Genomic DNA, 23,462 nt, shown 5'->3' with positions numbered 1-23,462 from the left:
GTCATATACACACATATGTATAGATGTGAAACTATTTTCAAAAAATTTCATAATGTTGTAAACCAATATTAAGTTTATTTTAAGTATGAAAATTATACATAGATATTTAGCTATAGACTCAGCCCATATCAGTGACTTGGGAAAACTACTGCAGTTTCCAATAGAGGGGATGGGACACAAAACTCTGGTGGTAAGAACTGTATGGAACTATACCCCTATTATCTTACAGTTTTATAAATCAATATTAAATAATTAATTAAAATATTTTTTAAAAGCATAAACATTTTTAAAAGAAATACTAATTCAGAGCTGGAGAGAATGACCACTGGGCAGAGGAGATGTCTGACTATGTGTTCAGCCAAGGCTCAAACCCTCGGTTGACAGCGAAGATATCGGGACACCAGGGGAAGTTCTAGTACTTTTGTTTGTCTATCTGTATAAATGCAAAAACAGCCCTAGAGGAGTGAAGTCACACAATAACAAGGCCCCAGTTCTGGAAAAGAAAAGAAAGGATAGAAGGCAGGAAGAGAAGAAAGAAAGAAAGGAAGAGGAGAGAAAGAAAGAGAGAGAGAGAGAAAGGGAGAGAGGGAGCAAACAAATTCTTAGGCCTCACCCAGATCCACTAAAACAGAAACTAAGGGTAAGGCCTAGGAGTCACTGTTTTTAAAAGCCCTCTGTGTGACGCTGATGCATAAAGAAATTTGAGAATCATCACTTTGATTGACCCTGGCTGGTCCCAAGTTCTTGGGAAGGGCCCCACCTTATCTCCTAGAATAAAATTAGAATTCCTGGTACAGGATGGCAGAGGACCTAGTGAGGGTTGTATTGTGTGGAAAACTGAGAAATGTTATGCATGTATAAACTATTGTATTTACTGTCTACTGTAAAACATTAATCCCTCAATAAAGAAATTTCTTTTAGAAATTAGAATTCCATGAAAGGAAGAGGAAGAGAAGGGTATGTTGGGTGGGACATTACCTTTCTATTATTCCAATTCAAAGCATCACTAGTTTCTTTTTAAAAAAATATTCATTTGTTTATTTATAAGAGGGGGAAAACCAGCCAAACAAACAAAAAAAAAAAACAGAGCATCACTCTTATACATGTATACCAGGTATTAAACTCAGGGCTTCATTTTTGAGAGTCCTTATCCATTGTCATCCCCACTCCAACCTGGGAAGCTCACTAGTTTCACTATGTATCAGTCAGTTTTGTTTGCGTGCCTTACTACCCACATCTGCCTTTTCTTTCTTTTTTTTTTTTAAATGGGTAAGGATACACAGATGTCTGTCTTTGCTTCTTTTTAACAGAAAGCCAAAACACATATTTCTTAAGAGCTTGATTTACATCTTTTATTAGTGTTTCTCTCCCTGGTACAATAGAACACTGGGCAAACAATAATGTGGTCTCTCTTATCTAATTGCCCATACCCTTAACAGTTGCTTCTAGCTGCCTTCCACTCAGAAAATATTCTCACATCAGTTCATGTCAGGGAGCCAGGAACTGCCTCTTACAGAAGGATCTGAGAAAAATTATTTGTGAGTGGGAAAGTTGGCTTTTCCTACTGTGTGTTGGAACCTGGATGCATATTCGTTTTAGCCCTGGGGTGTCCTGGGAGAATACAATAGCCCAGAACTGAACATGAAGCTTGTTTAGCTGAGTGCTAGCTGCTAATGGCTGTGCTGGTAATCTTTCTGGGAGGCAGATGTGTGTGTGTGTGTGTGTGTGTGTGTGTGTGTGTGTGTGTGTGTGTGTGTGTGTGTGTGTGTGGTCAGGCAGGACTTGGAATTGAACCTGTGAGCTTAGTCCACAGTGAAACTGTGTTGGAGACCAGAGCACAGCAGCTTCCCTCACTTCTCTGTTTCTCCCATTCAGCAGTGACCTTGACAAGCCCCTTGAATTTGCTGAAGTCACTTGCTTTGGGTAGGACCCTTTTGGTGGCAGGTGCCATCAAATCCAATACGAAGTGTTAATAATAATAGCAATAATAATGATAATGAAGGGAAAGGGGGACTGACACACATAACTAAAACATCCTGAGGTAGGTCCATTTGGCTGCAGCTGAATCCAGTTGCTCAGCCAAGATCATCAGGAAACTTTTATCTCCATCACTCAACTGGATTACATGGAGTTGGCTTCATTCTTGGACAGGCTTTCACAATGGCTCAAAACAACAGTCCATCCTTTTGGCAGCCACAGTGGGATGCAGTTCCTGCTCACTGAAGGGAGAAGAAAAGTCTTCAGGGAGAAAATCTGTCACCCCTAAGCTGTTTGTGGCAAAAACTTCTTTTTATAGGAGGGGCTCAAAAATCAGGAAAAGACCACCTTTGACTGAGATATCTCTTACATATAAGCATGTTAAGGGTGTTTTCCAGGGAAGGTCTAGTTGACAAACAAGTTCAGCCTCAAACCTGTACTCCTTGGTTTCATTGTGTCTTGTCTTGTCTTGTCTTGTCTTTTCCCTTCCCTTCCCTTTTCTTTCTTTCTTTCTTTCTTTCTTTCTTTCTTTCTTTCTTTCTTTCTTTCTTTCTTTCTCTCTTTCTTTCTTCCTTCCTTCCTTCCTTCCTCCCTTCCTTTCTTTCTTTCTTTCTTTCTTTCTTTCTTTCTTTCTTTCTTTCTTTCTCACTTTCTTTCTTTGGGGGTAATATGCCTACCTAACGCCCTCTGTTCTTCCTAATGCTTTCTCTACCAATGAAGCTATTTGAAGAAGGAATTTAAGACCACACCATGAGTAACTCCTTGGGTCTTTCCCACATGTCTAGGAGGTAGATACATTATTAATTTTCCCTGGTGTATTGCACCAAAGTAAAAGACTTAAGTGGGGGAGGGGGAAGAGTTCAGGTCCTGGAACAGGATGGCAGAGGACCTAGTGGGGGTTGTATTATTATGTGAAAATCTGAGAAATGTTATGCATGTACAAACTATTGTATTTACTGTTGACTGTAAAACATTAATCCTCTAATAAAGAAAAGATAATAATTTCCCCCTTACTTTTTCTCATATTAATTGGTCTCCTTCTTGTTTGCCCAATCTCTGGAGAGCCCAGAGGAATATAGGATGATTTCTTCTGTGTCCTGACCTAACTAACTCGCATGCAATCCAGGTAAAAGAATTGGGACTGATTGTTTAGGTTGATAGAAGTCTCCAACTAAAATGGTGCTGGGTCAGGTGAGGGTCAGTCTCTCTCTGACCACATGGACTGAGAGTGGGGAAAGGTATCTCCTCTCCTCCCCAAAATAAACACTGTTACCATAGGAGGAAACAGAGAAGGGAAACTCCATAGATGCCCAGTCTGTATGGCTTCTTCTTTTGAGTCTGAAAGTAGCATTTCATAAAAGAGGCACCCACATACATGCAGAGCTGGGTATCATTTTCCAAAACAATACAGAAAATGAATTGCCTCCCAAAGTCAAACAGTACAGACTCTTTGCCACCATTTTGGAATAGTTCCCAGGCCTACTCAGCTTGGACTAAGGGGAAGGGGGAGTGGTGTAGAGGCAGCGACCTCTCTCTGTAATTTAATCCTCTAGATCATCTGCCCTGAGCATTCAGCTCAGAGAACACCCTCCTCTCCCCCCAAGGTTTCTTGGCCTGCCAGGCTGTTTTTTGTAATCAACATTGAACATCTGTGATATTTCAAATGTGACAGAAAAGATTTTTTTTTTCCCTTAACCCTTCTTCCCCCTGGGGCTGAATACAAAATAGATGAGAATAACAAAATGGTGCAGGCATGTTTCCTAATGTAATAACCTAAAGATCTGTTAAACTAGGGGAAAAAACTAGACAACCCCTCACCCCATGACTCCCCAGGGCAGACCACCACAGAGGCCCCTGCTCCCTTGCTCCCTTCTTCCACTTCTCCTTCTCCTCCTCCTCCTTCTTTCTTCTTCCCCCCCCCCCCAGCACTTTGATCCCTCTAGGAAAAAACTTGATGAAGCTGAAGGACTGCATTGAAATGGGGGGGAGAAAGCAAGAGGGATGAGGGAAAGAAAAACCACAGAGGAAAGTAGAGGAGACAAAAGTTCAGGAGTGGGGAAGCTGGACAATGACTTCATATTTTCCCATCTGCACGTGGATGGTGAGGCTATATATAGAGATACAGTCTGGTTGCGAACAACAAATAACACTCAACACTTAAACAACTAGGAGAAATTCTAAGATTGTTAGATAAAGAGAGGATTACAAAAGCTGGATAAGGGCAAGAGACTGGCTCACTTAATAATGGCATTTTTTGTGGCCCAGGAAGTGGCGCAATGAATAAAGCATTGGATTAAGCATTGGATTCTCAACCATGAGGTCGATCCTGAGTTTGATCCCCAGCAGCACATGTGCCACAGTGATGTCTGGTTCTTTCTCTCCTCCTATCTTTCTCATGAATAAATAAATAAATTCTTTAAAATAATAATAATGGAGTTTTTAAAAACAATATCACACTACCCCATCATCTGGGGCCCTAGTCAGGGAATCCTTAGATTCCCACACAAATTGATGGGCCTAGACCTCTAATGGATCCCTCTCTCCACCATCACTGGTCACATCCATCAGGAAGGTCATCATAAGCCCTCCTATGGGCCCTCCCAGGACCTTGCTTTCACCATAAAGCAGCAAAGGTAGAGACTGCACCACTCTTCAATATAACTATATATGGGCCCTAGATTAGGTAGATAAAGTATAGTTAATTTCACTCAGATTTTTTTCAATAATTGGAGCTACTCTCTGCTCTAATCCAGCTTTCTAGTCCTTTTCTGCTATGACACCATCTTCTCAGGCAATATTTTTGTCCGACTTCATGTTAGCCTATCAAACTCAAACAAAAAACTTCGATGGTCAAAGGCCCCTAAGGAACATGCCTAGAATGAACTTCTTAGCTTCTTTCTGCCCTAAGATCCCTGTTCTCATCTACTGTACTCCTACTTTTTGTTTTCTGTTCACTAATCATTTTATTCTGCTTTGTATCTTGCTGGCCTTCAACCACCAAGTTGCAGATGCTATCAAGAGTCCATCCTGACTTCCCTGAGCAGATGACCTTAGCAATGTGTGTCCCTACCCCACTAGGGAAAGATAGAAGCAGGCTGGGGGTAAGGATTGACCTACCAATGCCCATGTCCATGTGGAGAAGTAATTACAAAAGCCAGAACTCCCACCTTCTGCACCCCAAAAACCATTTTGACCCATACTCCAAGTGGGGAAGAAATGATAGGAGGAAAATGACCAGAAAGCTCCGAACTTTAACTCCATCAGGACCTGGAGAGAGAAAGGAGGGGAAAAGGGCAGGGCATTTGGATGTAGTGATAGTTTTATATGTGTGCCTTGGAAAAGAAGAGAAGATGATACTTTAAAAAAATGGGAAAGTATATATATATATAGACAGATAGTTGTAGAAATAATAGTTAACCTATATCTGCAACCTTGGGAGAACTGTTGTAGCTTATAAGAGAGGGATCCAGAACTCTGGTGGTAGGGTGCAGAGTTGTACCCCTGTTCTCTTGTAATTTTGTAAATCATTATTAAATCACTAATAAGAGAGGAAGAGAGAGAGAGAGAGAGTCTTTAAACTGATGATGACAATGACTCAGGGAGTAGAATAGTGGCTAAAGTGTTGAATTCTCAAGCATTGGATCCTAAGTTCAATTCCTGCAAGGCATGTGCCAGAGTGATGCTCTGATGTGCTCCTTCTCTCTCCTTCATTTTTTTTCAGTAATTAATAAATATTTTAAAAGTAAATACACTGATGGCAGCATGCAGTCCCTGGCCCTTCCTCTCTACAACCTTGATTGGGAGTAAGGGAATAAACTCCAGGGCAAAAAGCCCAGAAAGAAGCAACCAGGCTGAAACTGTTCTGAATTTTTTCTTTTGAAAATTGTAAGGATTTTGTTTGTTTATTGGTGAGAGAGGGAGGAGGAGAAAAGAGAGAAAGAGAACCAGACATCACCAGTGGTACATCTGCTGCTAGAGATCCATCTCAGGACCTCATGCTTGAGAGGCCAACACTGTGCATCTCCTGGACCTCCTGGACTCTTCAAACCATTCTAAGCTGAGGTTCCACACCAATAAGTAAAACCAAGAAGGAAGCTATACATCTGGGGACCCTTCCTCCCAGACAGTTACTTCCTTTCCAACATAACAGGAAGCAGAAAGGGTCCCATGTGTCCTTAAATACAGAAAAGTTCAAGGAGGGTGCTGTAACTCAGCAGTAGAACTTTCACTACTTTCTATGTATGAGATCCTCGGTTTGTCCCCATACAAGGCCAACAGCAAAAAGGTCACAAGTATACAACACTGTGTAGTGCATCATGAAAAGGGCTATTTTGCTGATTTAAAAATCTCTAGTGAATTCACCTCTCAAACAAATTGAGTTCTTCTTTTCTCTTGCAACATTAGATCTCCTTTACATCTATCCTTACAAAGTCTTTTTTGGGGGCCAGGTGGTGGCACACCACACATCACAATGCACAAGGACCTAAGTTCAAGCCCTTGGTCCCCATCTGCAGGGGGAAAGCTTCACAACTGGTGGAGCAGGGCTGTAGGTGCCTCTCTGTCTCCCCTTCCTCCTCAATTTCTCTCTGTCTCTGCCCAATAATAAATAAATAAAAATATTTTTTAAAAAGAAATCACAAAAAAGTCTTTTTTTCTTTTCTTACTCAGATGAAAAAAAATTAATTGCTGCCAAGGTTATTGCTTGAGCTCAGGGCTTCATCTTTAAGATAAATCCACCACTCCCAGTGGCCTTTCTTTCTTTTTTTTTTTTTTAGATAGAGACAAAGAAAAATTGAGAGAGGAGGGGATAATTGAGAGGAATAGAGGGGCCGGTTGTGGCACACCTGGTTGAGCAAACATGTTACAATACACAAGACCTAGGTTCAAGCCCCCAGTTGCCACCTGCAGGAAGAAAGCTGTGTGAGTGGTGAAGCAGTGCTGTGGGTGTTTCTCTGTCTCCCCCATCCCTCTTGATTTCTATAGTCTCTATCCAATAAATAAATAAAGAGAATTTTTAAAAATTAAAAAAGAGAGAGGATTGGAGAAAGAGACATCTACAGTACTTCTATGCCATTCATAAAGATTCCCCCCTGCAGGTGGAGACCAGGGACTTGAACCAAGGTCCTTGTGCATGGTAACGTGTGCTATGCTAGGTACACCATCACCTGAGCCCTTACAGAGCCTTTTTCAAGCAACTAGTCAGTGTTCCCAGCAGTTAAGTGGAAACTAGCATCTCTATTTTGGTGTTGCTTCCCCTGTGACCACTATCTTCTCCCTACAGACCCCATTAAGGACTCATTAGGTTTTCTTCCTCCTCTCCTCACTGCAATTACGTCTTCTGTCTTTTGAGCCAGTGTAGATAAGGGTTGTGATGGCTGATAAGAGTCCTATCTACCTGGTTCATGCAGAAAATGTACTAAGTGGACATCATCAAAAGGAAGGTATTAAAAAAAGAAAGAAAGAAAGAAAGAAAAGGTGCCAAACAGGACTCACCCAGTAGAGTGCTCATGTTACTATGTGTAAGAAAGGACTGGGGTTCAAACCCTAGGCCACCACATGGGAATATGTGTAGGAAGGGAAGCTTCACAAGTGGTGGAACAGAGCTGTCGTGTCTCTCCTTCTGTCTCCATCCTCTATCTAGATGAAAGAAAAAAAAATGACCATTGGAAGTGGTAAACTTTAGCAAGCAGTGAGCCCCAGCAATAACCCTGGTGGCAAACAGCAACAGAAATGTAGTGGAACCCAGGATCTTTCTACTCTAGGCACCAACAAGCACTAGGGCTGAGCAGTGTTTGCATCAAAAATAAAGGGAGAGGTATTTCTGAGAGTACTGTGGAGAGAACCAGCTTTAGAAATAAGACCTCGGTCCAGCATATTTTTCCACCAATAACCTCCCTGCTGCCACCACCAGCCACTCAGCATCTCTGACCATTATGCTCTGCAGTCCCAGGGCATGCTACCACATAGCAGGCATTTTAGATTTCTTTATTGTCACTTCCAGCAGATAGTGCCTTATTCTTATCCATCAGCCTCCAAAGACAATCTTTTTTTTTAATTTACTTTTTATTTAAGAAAGGATAAATTAACAAAACCATAGGGTAGGAGGGGTACAACTCCACACAATTCCCACCACTCAATCTCCATATCCCACCCCCTCCCCTGATAGCTTTCCCATTCTCTATCCCTCTGGGAGCATGGACCCAGAGTCGTTGTGGGTTGCAGAAGGTGGAAGGTCTGGCTTCTGTAATTGCTTCCCTCTGAACATGGAAGTTGACTGGTCTGTCCATACTCCCAGTCTGCCTCTCTCTTTCCCTAGTAGGGTGGGTCTGTGAGGAAGCAGAGCTCCAAGACACATTGGTGGGGTCTTCAGTCCAGGGAAGCCTGGCCGGCATCCTGATGACATCTGGAACCTGGTGGCTGAAAAGAGAGTTAACATACAAAGCCAAAAAAATTGTTGAGCAATCATGGACCCAAAGGATGGAATAGTGGAGAGGAAGTGTTAGGGGGGTACTCACTGCAAACTCTAGTGTACTTCTGCTTTCAGGTATATATTTTGCACTAGTTTATGGCTAAGTGTGAACATATGCTCTCTCTCAGAGAACCTGGTCTATATCTAGGTTTTGGGACTTTGTTAGAAAGTGATCCACCTGGGATGGAATTAGAGAATACTATGAAAGGAAAGGTCTCACCCGAGTAATGAAGCTGAAGGGTTGTCATTCCACATGTGAAGTCTTTAGACACAGTCTGAGCTGAAGCATGTTGAGGTGGCAATCGTTGCGTTGATTAGGTTGCGATCGGCAGATGAAATATTATTTGATATGGATTTGGAGAGGCATGCGGGAAAGTGGGCCCTATCCTAAGGTTCCAGGACTGGAGGAAATATAGGCTCTATAGTGGAGATGTGAGGTTCTTGCTGTCTTAGGGTTCAAAAAGATAATGGATAGTTAATGTTATCATCACATTATTTGATAATTGGGTTAACTTTGAAAAGTCCTTTTGTTAGAGTTTGCTGTATAGTACCTAGTATCTTGTATGTAGCTGTGCCATTGGTTGCTTCTGATCTACTTGGTCTAGGCTTTTGAGAGAGTCCACATATCAAATACACAGCCTATATATTAAAAAGATTCAGTCTGTGTTTTAAAAACTTCGAGACATACAATTAATTTTCCCCCTCTCCTATTAATTAACTAGTGATTTATATGACTACACTTTACTACGAGTGTACATAAACGCCATTCCCACCACCAAAAGACTATGTCCCATCCCACCCACCCACCCCCACCCCGCAAAGGCCCAGGAAGCTGCATGTCTACCCCTCACCACAGGGTTTTCACTTTGGTGCCCTACTTTCAATTTAGTCAGATCCTGCTTTTCATTTCCCTTTCAGATCTTCTTTCTCAACTTCGGTTGATGAGTGGGATCATCCCATACTCATCTTTATCTTTCTGACTTAGCTCACTTAACATAATTCCTTCTCGCTCTGTCCAAGATGGGTCAGAGAAGGTGGGTTCATTGTTCTTGATAGCTGTATAGTATTCCATTGTGTATATATACCACAGTTTTCTCAGCCACTCATCTGTTGTTGGGCACCTGGGTTGCTTCCAGGTTTTAGCTATTATGAATTTTGCTGCTATGAACATAGGAGTACACACCTCTTTCCAAAGACAATCTTTTTACAGGTGGAATAAAGTACTTTAGGTGACATTGGTGGCTTTTTCTTCTCTCTCTCTCTCTCTTTTTAGTTTAGTTTAGTTTTGGCTTTTCTAAGAGAAAGGGGTGGGCAGGGGGAGTGAAGGCCTATAGCACTGAAGCTTCCTTCAATGCAGTGGAGGCCAGGCTCAAACCTAGGCTAAGTACACAGCAAAACAGTGTACTGTCCAAGTGAGTTTTTCACTAGCCCTTAATAGCTTTTTCATTTTAATATATTATTTATTTATTATTTATTGAATATAGACAGAGAGAAGTCAGGACACCTGCAGCACTGTTTCACCACTTGTGAGGCTTCCCCCACTCCCCTGCAGATGGGGACCAAGGGCTTGAACCTGGACCCTTGTGCACTGTAACATGTATACTGAACCAGATGTGCCACCATACAGCCCCTCATGGATTTTTCCAATTCATACAAAGATGCTCATTGAGCTAGCATCAACCATGCCCAGAATGTTGGACACTAAACCATGGAAATATCACACCATGGTATGAATCAACCTACCAACATTTACATCCAGAAGAGAAGCAATTACAGAAGCCAGAATTCCTACCATGTGCACACCATAAAGAATTGTAGTCTATATTCTCAGAGGTGTAAATGATAGAGGAAGATGACCAGAGGCTTCTGATTATACCAGGATCCAAAGCATTTGTCACTAGGAATCTTGTTTTTATACTATCACTGAAAGGGAAGCAAACATCTGGAAAACACCAGAGGAAACCAGGCACTGTTTCTCTTATCTCAGAGAGAAGAAGAAAAAAATACAACTGAAAGTAGTGATATGTGTAGGGGTGACTTAGAAAAGAAGTAGTGGAGAGGTTGTGGGGACAAAGGAACCCTCCTGCACTATTGGAGGGAATATACATTTGTCCAACCCCTGTAGAGAGCAGTCTGGAGACTCTCAGAAGGCTAGAAGTGGACCTACCCTATGACCCTGCAATTCCTCTCCTGGGAATATATCCTAAGGAACTAAATATATCCATCCACAAAGATCTGTGTATACTCATGTTCACAGCAGCACAATTTGTAATAGCCAAACCTGGAAGTAACCCAGGTGTCCAACAACAGATGAGTGACTGAGCAAGTTGTGGTATATATACACAATGGAATACTACTCAGCTACTAAAAATGGTTAAATTACCTTCTTCACCTCATCTTGGATGAAGCCTGAAGGAATCATGTTAAGTGAGATAAGCCAGAAATAAAATAATGAATATGGGATGATCCCACTCATAGACAGAAGTTATAAAATAAGGGACAACAAAGCAGACTTGGACTGGAGTTGGTGTATTGCACCAAAGTAAAAGACTCTGGTGTTGCAGGGAGGGTTCAGGTCCTGGAACATGATGGCAGAGGAGGACCTAGTGGGGGTTGATCTGTTATGTGGAAAACTGAGAAATGTTATACATGTACAAACTACTGTATTTTATTGTCAACTATAAACCATTAATCCCTCAATAAAGAAAAAGGGAAAGAAGTGAAGGCAAGACCACAGGAAAAAATAGAAAAATATATATAGAGAGAGAGAGATTTCTAGATATAAAGTCAACCCATGGGAGTCGGGCTGTAGTGCAGCGGGTTAAGCACAGGTGGTGCAAAGCACAAGGACCAGTGTAAGGATCCCGGTTCGAGCCCTGGCTCCCCACCTGCAGGGGAATCGCTTCACAGGCGGTGAAGCAGGTCTGCAGGTGTCTATCTTTCTCTCCCCCTCTCTGTCTTCCCCTCCTCTCTCCAATTCTCTCTGTCTTATCCAACAACAATAAAACAAGGGCAACAAAAGGGAATAAATAAATAAAATAAATATTTTTTTAAAAAGTCAACCCATGTCTTTGACTTTGGGAGAACTACTTCAGTTTTCAGTGGAGGAGATGGGGACACCGAACTTTGGCGGTAGCAACAATGTGGAATTATACCCTTACATCTTGTAATTTTGTAAATCAACATTAAATGGTAATTAAAAAAAACATTAAAAATAAGAAAAAATACCATCCTATGGTTCTTCTAGAAGAAACAAAAATTGTCTTCAGTGGCTCTTTCCAGAAGACACAACTTCCCTGCCCTCAGGCAGGCATTCATGTCCACTCAAGTGAGCCATCCAGGGAAGCCTGGGCACACAGAAGTCTGGTAATAACAATCTCCATGTTGGGTGTGTGGAGAGTAGTATGCTGTGAAGAAAGCTACAGAGCCAATGCCTGGGATTTGCAGTGGCCAACTGGCCTGAGGCTTGCAATGGTTATTGCTCCCTCTTCCTTCTTGCTGCTGAAATTCCCTTCCCACCCCAACTCCTCCAAGGCTCTGCTTTTAAAACAGATCTTCTAGGCAAAAAGATTATTTTATTTTATTATTTATTTTGCCTCTAGGGTTATCGCTGGGGCTCGATGCCTGCACTACAAACCACTGCTCCTGGAGGTTATTTTTTCCCTTTTGTTGCCTTGTTGGTTATCGTTTTTTGTTGTTATTATTATTATTGTCATTGCTGTCATTGTTGTTGGATAGGACAGAGAGAAATCCAGAGAGGAGGAGAAGATAGAGAGAGGGAGAGAAAGAGAGACACCTGCAGACCTGTTTCACCTCTTTTGAAGAGACTCCCCCTCTGCAGATGGGGAGCTGGGGACTCAAACCGGGATCCTTAAGCCGATCTTTGCACTTTGAGCCATGTGCTCTTAACCCTCTGCGCTACTGCCGGCCCCCCGCAATAAGATTTTTGTACTGGAGGTTCCTGGTTCAAAAACTCTGGTGCCACATGAACCAGAATGGTACTCTGGCTTCACTCTCTGTCCTTTTCTCTGTCTTATGTTAAACTTTTTCTTTCTCATCTATAATAAATAAAATACATCTTTAAAAATGGTGGGGGGGGGGGAGTCGGGCTGTAGCGCAGCGGGTTAAGCGCAGGTGGCGCTAAGCTCAAGGACTAGCGTCAGGATCCCGGTTCGAACCCCCAGCTCCCCACCTGCAGGCAGGTCCCTTCACAAGCGGTGAAGCAGGTCTGCATGTGTCTGTCTTTCTCTCCCCCTCTCTGTCTTCCCCTCCTCTCTCCATTTCTCTCTGTCCTATCCAACAACAACGACATCAATAATAAAACAACAAGGGCAACAAAAGGGAATAAATAAAAATTAAAAATTTGAAAAATTAAAAAAAAAAAAAAGGTGGTGGGGTGGTTTCCTGGGGAGACAGCATAATAGGCTGTGCAGTCCCAGGTTAAGCCTGAGCTGAGCAGTGCTCTGGTCTTTCTCTCTGTATCTCTCTCATTAAAATAAATAATTGAGGGGAGTCGGGCTGTAGCGCAGCAGGTTAAGCGCAGGTGGCGCAAAGCACAAGGACGGGCATAAGGATCCCGGTTCGAACCCCGGCTCCCCACCTGCAGGGGAGTCGCTTCACAGGCGTGAAGCAGGTCTGCAGGTGTCTATCTTTCTCTCCTCCTCTCTGTCTTCCCCTCCTCTCTCCATTTCTCTCTGTCCTATCCAACAATGACAACAACAATAATAACTACAACAATAAAAAACCAACAAGGGCAACAAAAGGGAATAAATAAATAAATAAAATAAAATAAAATTTAAAAAATAAATAAATAAATAAATAATTGTCACTCCAAAAAGAACTTTGATCCATACTCCCAGAGGGGTATAAATGTTAGGGGAAGATGACTATAGCACTTTGAAACCCAATTCCTTACTCTTGTCCTTGTGCTTCACACCACGGGCGTTTAACCTGCTGCGCTACTGCCCAAATCCCGTGAAACCCAATTCCATCAGGATTCAGAGAGAGAAGAGGAAAAAAAGGAAAGACATTCAGAAGTAGTAATAGGCGTAGCTATGACTTTAAAAAGAAGAGAAGGCAGGACCACAGGAAAAAAATGGGAAAAAATATAGATAGACAGACAGACAGATAGATAGATATATGATAGGCAGATAGTTACAGAAATAATAATCAACCCATATCTGTGACCTTGGGAGAACCACTGAAGTTCCCAATGGAGGGAATGGGGACACAGAGCTCTGGTGGTGGAAACAGTGTCGAATTGCACCCCTCTTATTTTGTAATCTTGTAAATCACAAACAAACAAAGTATTAAAAAAAAAAAAAAGGTTCTGCTGAGGCCAAAGAACTAGCTCACTGGGTAGAGTGTGACCTTGCTGTGAATTTATTTGAACATCTGCACCATGTGAGAGAATTATTGCATTGGGAGAAGTTCTAGTATTGTGGTCTCTTTGTCTCTTTTCACCCGCCCCCCAGTATAAAAACAAGTTGGCCAGGACATGGTGAAATCATACAAGCATAAGCTCTGCAAAATAAATGTTAGTAAAAACAATAATAATGGCTCTGTCAGTGCTATTTAAGGTAACCAAGATATGGAAGCCACCCAACTGGCCAACAGCTGATAAGTGAATAAAGAAGGTGTGCTGTACCCACACAAAAGAATATCACTCAGCTCTACAGAAAGATCCAATCTTGAAATCTTGGCATTTTGCAATAATGTGAGTAGAGTTCGAGGGTTTGTACTAAGCAAAATAAGTCATCAGAAGAAAGACAAATACTGGCTGACCTTATCCAAATGTGGACTATAAAGAAACTCAGCAAGGGAATAGACAAACCCAACACCTGGGTAGCCCAGGAGATGGCACTGTGGCTAGAGCTCTGAGGTTGGAAGCATGAGGTCCTGGGTTTGATTCCCTGCAACACATGTGCCAGAGTGATGTTCTTGTTCCTCTCTCTCTCTCTCTCTCTCTCTCTCTCTCTCTCTATATATATATATATATATATATATATATACCCTTCTGTTCTATCTTTCATTGATTAATAAAGAAATAAATCTTCAGCGTAAGGATCCCGGTTTGAGCCTCCGGCAGCTCCCCAGCTGCTGGGAAGTCACTTCACAGGCAGTGAAGCAGGTCTGCAGGTGTCTATCTTTCTCTCCCCCTCCTCTCTCCATTTCTTTCTGTCCTATCTAACAATGACAATATCAATAACAACAACAATAATAACTAACAGCAACAATAAAAAACAACAAGGGCAACAAAAGGAAAAAGAAAGAAGGAAAGAAAGAAAGATCTTTTAGGAAATATCCCTTGCTATATAGTTCCTTATGATTTGGTGCCTCAGTCATTACAGTCTTTTTATATAATCATTATGCTCTTTCTTCACTTCTAGTTCTTTATGCTATGCATTGTGCTAGTTGAAAGCCATGTGGTGGACTGGGGAAATGGCATAATGGTTATACAAAAGATTTTCATGCTTAAGGCTCTGCAGTCCCAGGTTCAGTCTCCAATACCACTATAAACCAGAGCTGAACAGTGCTCTGGTTTAAAATTAATTGTGAGTCGGGCAGTAGCGCAGCCGGTTAAGCGTAGGTGGCACAAAGTGCAAGGACCTGCATGTAAATATCTCAGTTCAAGCCCCAGGCTCCCCACCTGCAGGGGAGTTGCTTCACAAGCAATGAAGCAGGTCTGCAGGTGCCTCTCTATCTTCCCCTCCTCTCTCCATTTCTCTCTGTCCTATTCAACAATGACGACATTAGTAATAACTACAATAAAATAAGACAACAAAAGGGAATAAATAAATATTTAAAATTAATTTAATTAATTAGGAAAGCCATGTGGCACTTACAGGGTTTCATTCCTTTCTTCAGGCTGCATGTAAATGCAAACAGAGCTCCTGGTGTAAATAATCTGAGCACACAGATTAACAATCTACCGCTCCCCAAACTGGGTGCATCATCGGAATGAAAGTAAAGAACAAGAATGGAAGAGAAGCAGAAAGACAGGGCAGCTCCTGGATTACAGGAACAGGTGTGCCAGAAGAAAGCCATGACCTTGAGTGTTCATGGAGGGTCTAAATCTCAGGAGGAAACCCAGTCCTGCAGAGGGTGCAAACCAAGCAAGTGATGGCACAGCTGCTGACTGTCACAGGTTTGTAAGCAGAATGGAAACCCCCAGCCCAAGTAGATGTATAGTAGAGAGCTGATCACTCTCAGGTTGGCAGGCTGAAGCCCACATTCACATCAGGTCCACCAGCCAGGGAGATGGCTCAGACACTATAGAGCCCAGCATTTGTCTATGTGAGGTCACAAGTTCAATCCTTGACATTGCATATGCCAGAATGATGCAGTGCTTTGGTTTCTTTTTGTCTTTCTCTCTCTTGTAAAATCAGGGTCTCATTTATACACAATTTTACCACCCCTGGCCATAATTTGCGCTATTGCTGTTTGAACACACAGACTTCAGTATACTAACTCAAGTCAACTTCCAGGGAACATTAGTCCCTTATACAGGTGGAAGTGGGGGAGGGTGGGAAAGCCAGAAGATGGGTTTGGGGTTAGAAAGGGGTGGAAGGCCTCCAAATCTTCTTGCCTCTAGGATCAGAGCTCCTCAAACATTCCCTAGAGCAAAGCCCTTAATGGGTCTTTGTTACTTTAAGAGAGCAAGGCCTTCAGGAAGGGGCTACCCTCTGAGGCTGTGTTTTTGTTCCCAGATTCAATTTCAGAATATTAATGGCAGGATTTAAGTTCAACCCAATTTATCACTTCCTGTCCTCTCCCCTCCCTCCAGTACCCAGAGTCTTATAAGAAAGCCCAGAAGCCCAGACTCAGATGTTTTGGGGGCTTTCATTTTCTTCCTCTTTTTCAAAAAAATATATATTTTAATGTTTTAATTTGTTTGTTTGTTTGTTTGTTTGTTTTGGATAAAGACAAATCAATTGAGAGGGAAGAGGAGATAGAAAGAAGAGAGAAATCTGTAGCACTTCATCACTCATCACTGCTCATAAAGCTTCCCCTCCCCTCCGCCCCCCCCACCCCCCTCCACAGGTAGAAAGAGGCTTGAACTTGGGCCCTTATGCATGGTAATGTGGGTACTCAGCCAGGTGAAACCAAAGGAGACTTTTCATGCTCTCTCTCTCTCTCTCTCTCTCTCTCTCATAAAAACAAGCAAATAAATCTTTTTTAAAAAATACACACCATGGGACAGTAAAGTAGTTCACTTGGTTAGTGTACTGCTCTACCATGTATACAGCCCAGATTCAAGCCTAACTCTCACTGCATTGGCTGAAGCTTCTGTGCTGTGGTCTCTTTCACTTTCTCTCTATCTCTTTGTCTCCATTTCTGTACCTTTCTATCTGAAACAATCATCCCAGAGCAATGAAGTCTGTCAGTGATGACAAAAAAAAAACAAGTGGGGAGGAGGGGAGGAAGGGGAAGAAGAAGAGAGACAGATAGACAGATATCATAAACAAAGTAATCACTTCAGATCAATTTGCCCCCCACACCCCACCTCCCACACACACACCCCACAGGGATTGATGAGGAGGTAGCCTTTATCTTTAGTGCACAGATCAGGAAACAAATGGTCCTCAAAAATCCAGAGAGAGAAAGAGGCACTGTTTACCTTCTGGGCGATATTTGCTCTGTCAACAATCTTGAAGAAGCTATGCAGACAAAAGACATTGTAAACAGGAACAATCACCATGGGAGACCGGTTCCCAGCATTCTGTCCATATGACAGAGGCAGAGGACTCCATGAAGAAGAAAATGGGCCCAGCGAGTCTGTGGAGAAGCTAATGTCAAACTACAGCTCCATCCCAGGATGCAGGGAATCATAAACTGGTACTTTTGTCATCTCTCAGATTCCAAGACCAAGTTAGAGGATTTCTCCTGGTGAGTTCATTTAAACTGTTTTAAAGTAATTCATTAATTTTTATTTGAAAAGAAAAATTGAGAGGGGAAGGAGAAAGAGAGAAAGACCTCTAGACCTGCTTGTGAAGTGTCTCCCCTACAGGTTGGGACTAGGGGCCTTGAACCTGGGTCCTTGAACATAGTAAAGTATGTACTCAAGAGCAGCAGAGACAGCATAGTGGTTATGCAAAAGACTTTCATGCCTGAGGCTAATTTCAGGTTCAATCCTTAAAACCACCATAAACCAAATATGAACAGTGCTTCTCTCTCCCTCTCTCTCTCTCTCTCTCTCTCTCTCTCTCTCACACACACACACACACACACACACACACACACACACATACTGAAAAGCAACAAATAAAATACTTTTTAAAAAATATGCAGTCCTAGTGAGGGTTGTATTGTTATATGGAAAACTGAGAAATGTTATGCATGTACAAACTATTGTATTTACTGTCGAATGTAAAACATTAATTCCCCAATAAATAAATTTTAAAAATATGCAGTCAAGCAGTTATGCCACCACAGGGCCCCTTCCTGACAAGTTTTAAGACTCCTTTGGGAGTGGGGGGGTGGGAAGAAAGTATTAATAGCACAAGATGCTAGTGAAACTGTTGCAGGACAAGGTACTGCTCAGAAAATAGCAGTGGTTACAGGAGTGGCTTTGGAAAGGTAGAGGCTTGGGTTTTAAAAGCTTCAATCTGGGAAAGTGCTCTCTCTCTCTTCTCTCTCTCTCTCTCTCTCTCTCTCTGCCAGACCAACATGTAAGTGTTAAATTGGTCCTTTTTACCATCTCTCTCTCTCTCTCTCTCTCTCTCTCTCTATCTCTCTCATGCCCCAACATGTGAATGTTCTCAATTTTCCCAAATAAAAGCTTAAATTGCCTGATTAATCATGCTCTCTTCTCAATTCTTTGTTGAGATAATGCCTGGCAAACTTTTTTAATGTGGGAACAAATGCCGGTTTTTCCTTTCCCACCATAATAAAACCACCCAACATATACTTGACCTTAAAGCTAAATTTTTAGTGTGGGTTGAATTATTATGTGGAAAACTGAGAAATGATATGCATGTACAAACTATATTTACTGTCAACTGTAAACCATCAATCCCCCAATAAAGAAACTGAAAGAAAAACAATAAATTTAATTTTTTGCAGAATGTTCTGTTGCAGCCTCCTGCCATACAATAATTAACAGATCTCCTCCCAATCTTTTCTTTCCTGCTATTGTCACTAAGATTGTTTTTTCCAGGTGGTAAGCCTTGTTCTGTCTTCCTCAGGCCCCTCATTCTGATATCACCATCCAAATGGAAGAGCAACTTCGAAGCCTTCTGCTTGACCAAAGAGAGGAAGCAAATAAATGCCACCTCACACATTCAAGGTCTCACACATTCAAGGCCTCACACATTCCTAAACTCTTTCCTCCTCCCTTTCTCTTGTCCTGATTAGAGTGCCCTGAGAATGAACAGAAGGTCAGAGCTGGCAAAATACTCCTGTCTCTGTCTTGACCAGTCTGGTGTAATTCCACACCTTCTCTTCCCAAATTCCTACACCAGGGTATTGCTGGCTTCTGACCCTTTGTTTGGTAACACTATCATTACAGTGTAAATATTAAGATTTAGGTAGACAATAGGGATGCTGGGGTTGGGTTGTGGCACACCCCTTAGAGTGTACATGTGACAGTGCATAAGGATCTAGGTCCAAGTCCCCAGTCCTCACCTGCAGACAGAAGCTTCACAAGTGGTGAAGCAGTGCTGCAGGTCTCTCTCTCTCTCTTTCTCTCTCTCTCTCCCTTTCTCCCCTTCTTCCTCTCAGTTTATCTCTGTTTCTATCTAAAACTAAATTAAATTAATTTTTTTAAGTGGGCATTGGCCTAAGCTGCAAAGGTGGATGGGAAAACTATCATGAGAGTTATTAAGATTACCAGCCCAGGTGCATGAGAAAGTTCTTGAAATTAGTTGTACAGCATCAGGAAAAATTTTTCCAGGTCTATGATGGCAGACTTCTTTCCCCCCACTCTAAAAAAACAGACTAGAAATGATCCAGTTAGGCTTGAGCAACTTTTTACTGCTGATTGTGTTGAAAACCATAGGATCTTACCTGGCCAGGGCCAACCACACTGAAGCCTGATAATACTACCTGGCAGCAGGTCATTCATGAAGGACCATGACAACATCTGTGAACTATAGTGACATAAGACCAGACCAGTCTATGGCTGCCCACTCAGCTCTAGCAACCAGTCAGACTTTGGAGGAGAAAAGGGAGTGCCATGGGGTTGGGGGGATAGCATAATGGTTATACAAAGGTCTTCTATACCCAGGGATCAGAGGCCTTAAATTCAAGCCCCAGCACCATCATAAGCCAGAGCTGAGCAGCACTCTGGTCTCTCTCTCCCAATATCCTTCTCTCTCTCTCTTTTTTAAAAAATGTCCTTATTTTTATTTTTATTAGTGCTGTAATAATGATTAACAAGATTTTAAGATAACAGGGGTACAATCCATACCATTAGAGTTTTCACTACCAGAGTTCTATATCCCATCCGCTCCACTAGAAGCTTTCTTTCTCTGTCCCTCCCTCTCTATGTCCTCCTCCTCTCTCAATTTCTCTCTGTCTCTATCTAATAATAAATAAAGAAATTTTTTTTAAAAAAAAGCTAGTCTCTCTTTAAAAAAAACATGTTTGTTTTTTTTTAATGAAGAGCTATAAGGAGAGCCCTATATGACCGCCTTGTCTGTTGGGGAATGTGGCCACTCTCTACTGCCTACTTCCCATTCTGGAAGCATGTTATTTTGTTCTTTATGTTATCACTTTCTTTTTAAAAAAGTTTTTTAAATGCACTGTCTCTTTGAAAAATCTCTGCTGTGGGCTGGGGAGACAGCAGAATAGTTATGCAAAAGACTCACATGCCTGAGGCTTGAAGGCCCCAGGGAAGTGACTCAGCTGGTAGAGTATGGGACATGTATATCTGAGGTCCCCTGTTCAGTCCTCAGTACTGCATGTACTGGAGTGGTGCTCTGTGTCTCTTACTCTCACTCTGTCTCTTGTGAAGCTCTCTATCATATATATAAATAAAATAAATCTTCAGAAATAAATAAACTCTGCTAACCTGGAAGTCTGTTTTCTCCATTTCTCAGCTTGTCTTCAGTTAATTCTCAATAATAAACTCTATTTACCCACCATTGTATGCCCCTGGAATTCTCTCTAAAATAGGGAAACAAGGACCTTCACCCATGAGGAAGACTCCCTGCAAGTCTGAGATGAGACTAGCCATATAAGGCATGTCAAATAGAGGCTGAGCTAAGGTTTGGGAGTGGGTAGGTTGCAATGACCTCAACTGTTGAAGAGAATTTCTAGAAGGTCAGCCAGCTTAGCCTCTATGTGGTACAGGAAATAACAGCCCCCAAACTAGAGAACAAACAGAGCAGAATGTAAACCTCCCCAATCCTGGTAAAAGAAAAATAAAATGGGGAATGTCAGAAATGAGACAGACTGGAGACTGCATAGTGGTTATAGAGAAAGATCTTCGTGCCTGAGGCACTAAAGCTTCCCTGATTCAAACCCCAGTACCTCCAGAAGCCAGAGTTTAGCAGTGCTCTGGTAAAAAAAAAAAAAAAAAAAAAAAAAGAGGTAGAGCAAGGAGGGAAGAGGGTAAAGGAAAAGCAAGCTTTGTTGGCTTCGTACAAAGGCACAAGGAAATATTGCCTAAAATTATTGGGTTGATGGAAAAGTCATGACACATTTTTGCATAGTAAAACAGAAAAAAATAGATCATAACTGTTCCCAAAACTCAATATTACAAATGGGGAGGGGGATTTAAGTCCAATGTTTAATGTTAAACCATAACCAATTATCTAAGAATAATCATATACCCCCTCTGGGAGAGCAGTGTGAGCAACCTAAGTCCTTTATCATTCACAACAGGAAGTCAAGAGATAATGTCTAAAATTGATAAACCAAGATACATCAGAGTAAACAGAGTATCTAGAGAGAGATGAGATTATCTACAAACTGAAACCAAGTGACTGCCTCGGGGTAGTGGTGAATATTTCTGGTAAACAAGAACAGGTGCATAACTTTTTAGAATCTGATTTTTTTTAATCATATGTCTACAATGCCTTGTTTACTCTGTTAAATAATTATAAGGGCTGGGGAGATAGCATAATGGTTATGCCAATGACTTTCATGCCTGAAGCTTGAAGGTTTATTCCCCTGTATTACCATAAGTCAGATTGCAGCAGTGCTCTGGTATCTTGTTCTCTCTCTCTCTCTCTCTCTCTCTTTCAATGTGCGTGTGTGTGTGTGTTTCCCTCTGTATCTCTCTCATTAAAATAAAATAAGATATATTATATAATTATAATATTATGAAGTCACTCACTTGGATAGTGCACTGCTTTGCAATGTATATGACCCATGTTCAAGCCTGGCTTCCACTACATTGGAGGGAATCTCTCACATGCTACCTATCTCCATCTCTTTGTCTCTGTGTCTCTCTGAAAAAAGTCACCCTGGCTAGGTGAAAATAAAATTAAAATAATTTTAAGAATTATAGATGGGATTATACTTGTCTCTATTTTCTTCCTGTGTAGTTCCATGAATCAAATGTCTCTTATGCTTCTTTTCTTGTAAGCTCCTTTTCTTATACTTCTGGTAAGACTCATTATCTAATTATTTCTTCCCAGTTTTGTAAGACTGCTCAGTGTATCAAATACCTTTAAAGTTGAACCAAGTGCTTGAGGCCCAAATGAGAAATTTCCAGCCCCTATATTGATTTGCTTATTATGTGTCCACACATACAATTATTCATTCAGTACATATTCTGCATCCATGTAAAATAATGGTGTTTAACATATTAAAACATTGACTCCAGCACAGGACACACTATTGGCTTCTGTCCTTACTGACTTTTCATATATACATGTGTATATATAAAAATGCTTGTGTATATATACAAATGCAAAAGAAGGGGCAAAATGCATATATACTTGTTGGTATGCATGAGACCCCTTCTGTTTCATTTGGTTTAAATCCCCCCTGCTTAACACTATTTTAATTTACATAACCACTGTGAACAAGTTCCACCCTCCCTCCAGGGCATTTGTGGTTCAGTGATAGGATTCTCGCCTGCTCCACCCCCTCCTTGTCACACCCTGATCCCTTCTTTGTCACACCCTGATTTTCACCAGTCACTTTTCTCTCCACCCTCTCTATGTCACATCCTGTTTCCACCCTACATGGGAAGTATATATAAAGACAGCATTGTGAGTTTTAGACTACTTTACCTTGAGTTTAGCTTAGCTCGTCTTAGATTGTGCTGCGTCCTGCATGAATAAAGAGATACTGCCTACAGCTCAACTATGAGTCCCTGGTCGTCTGTTACCTGCCTGTGAAGCCAGCCCGGCGAAAACAACCTAACCCGTCAAAAACAACATATGGCGCCCAACGTGGGGCCAGACCTGCGCAACTCCCAGATAAGTGAAGACTTTGCCTACCTATGCACTATGGTCTTCTCTTTTACTTACAAAGAGGTTTGCCAAAGCCTCTACTGTTTCATTATGAGACAGTTTCTCTGTCTCTGGAACATTTTACTCTGGGCCACACTTCGGTTCCCTCACCGGGAACTTTGGTTTCTTATGACTGGGATCATAGAGCTTGGGAGATGCACGGAGATTTCTCCTTGGACTTTCTGGATTCCCTCTCTCATGTTTCCCGAGGAAAAGGACTACATTTCGCTCCAGGCCATAATTTCATTCTTTATGACCGTGATCGTAGACCTTGGGACATGCATGGGGATTTCCCCTGGGACTTTCTGGACTTCTTCTCGCTTGTTTCCCATGGAGAAGGACTACTCTAATTTGAAGAACATTCTCGAGTACCCTGGCAGTTCCCAAGTATGGAGACACGTGATTAGTTCTACTCTCCTGATTGGATTCTTTCTTCGTTGGGAAGACACTTTTAAAAATGGGTGCCTGAAGCAATCCAGCAGGAACAGTCCGAAGCACCCTAAATGGAATTTCGAGGAGCTTTTTGAACTAGGTCGCCCTCCGGGGATTCTTAATCCTACATGGTGAGATCTTGATAATCTGGTTCAAGTTGCGTTTCATAAGAGAAT

At 41.8% G+C, this 23,462-nt stretch overlaps 1 pseudogene; it reads right to left on the bottom strand.

The window, feature by feature from the left end:
• LOC132538657 (ubiquitin-like FUBI-ribosomal protein eS30 fusion protein) overlaps positions 1-23,462 on the bottom strand; it is a 77,409-nt pseudogene that overhangs the window by 11,952 nt on the left and 41,995 nt on the right.

The sequence above is a fragment of the Erinaceus europaeus genome, chromosome 5, assembly GCF_950295315.1.
Source record: "Erinaceus europaeus chromosome 5, mEriEur2.1, whole genome shotgun sequence".
NCBI classification, from domain to species: domain Eukaryota; kingdom Metazoa; phylum Chordata; class Mammalia; order Eulipotyphla; family Erinaceidae; genus Erinaceus; species Erinaceus europaeus.
Note: the sequence above shows the minus strand (reverse complement) of the source record. Positions and strands in the feature narration are given on the sequence as shown.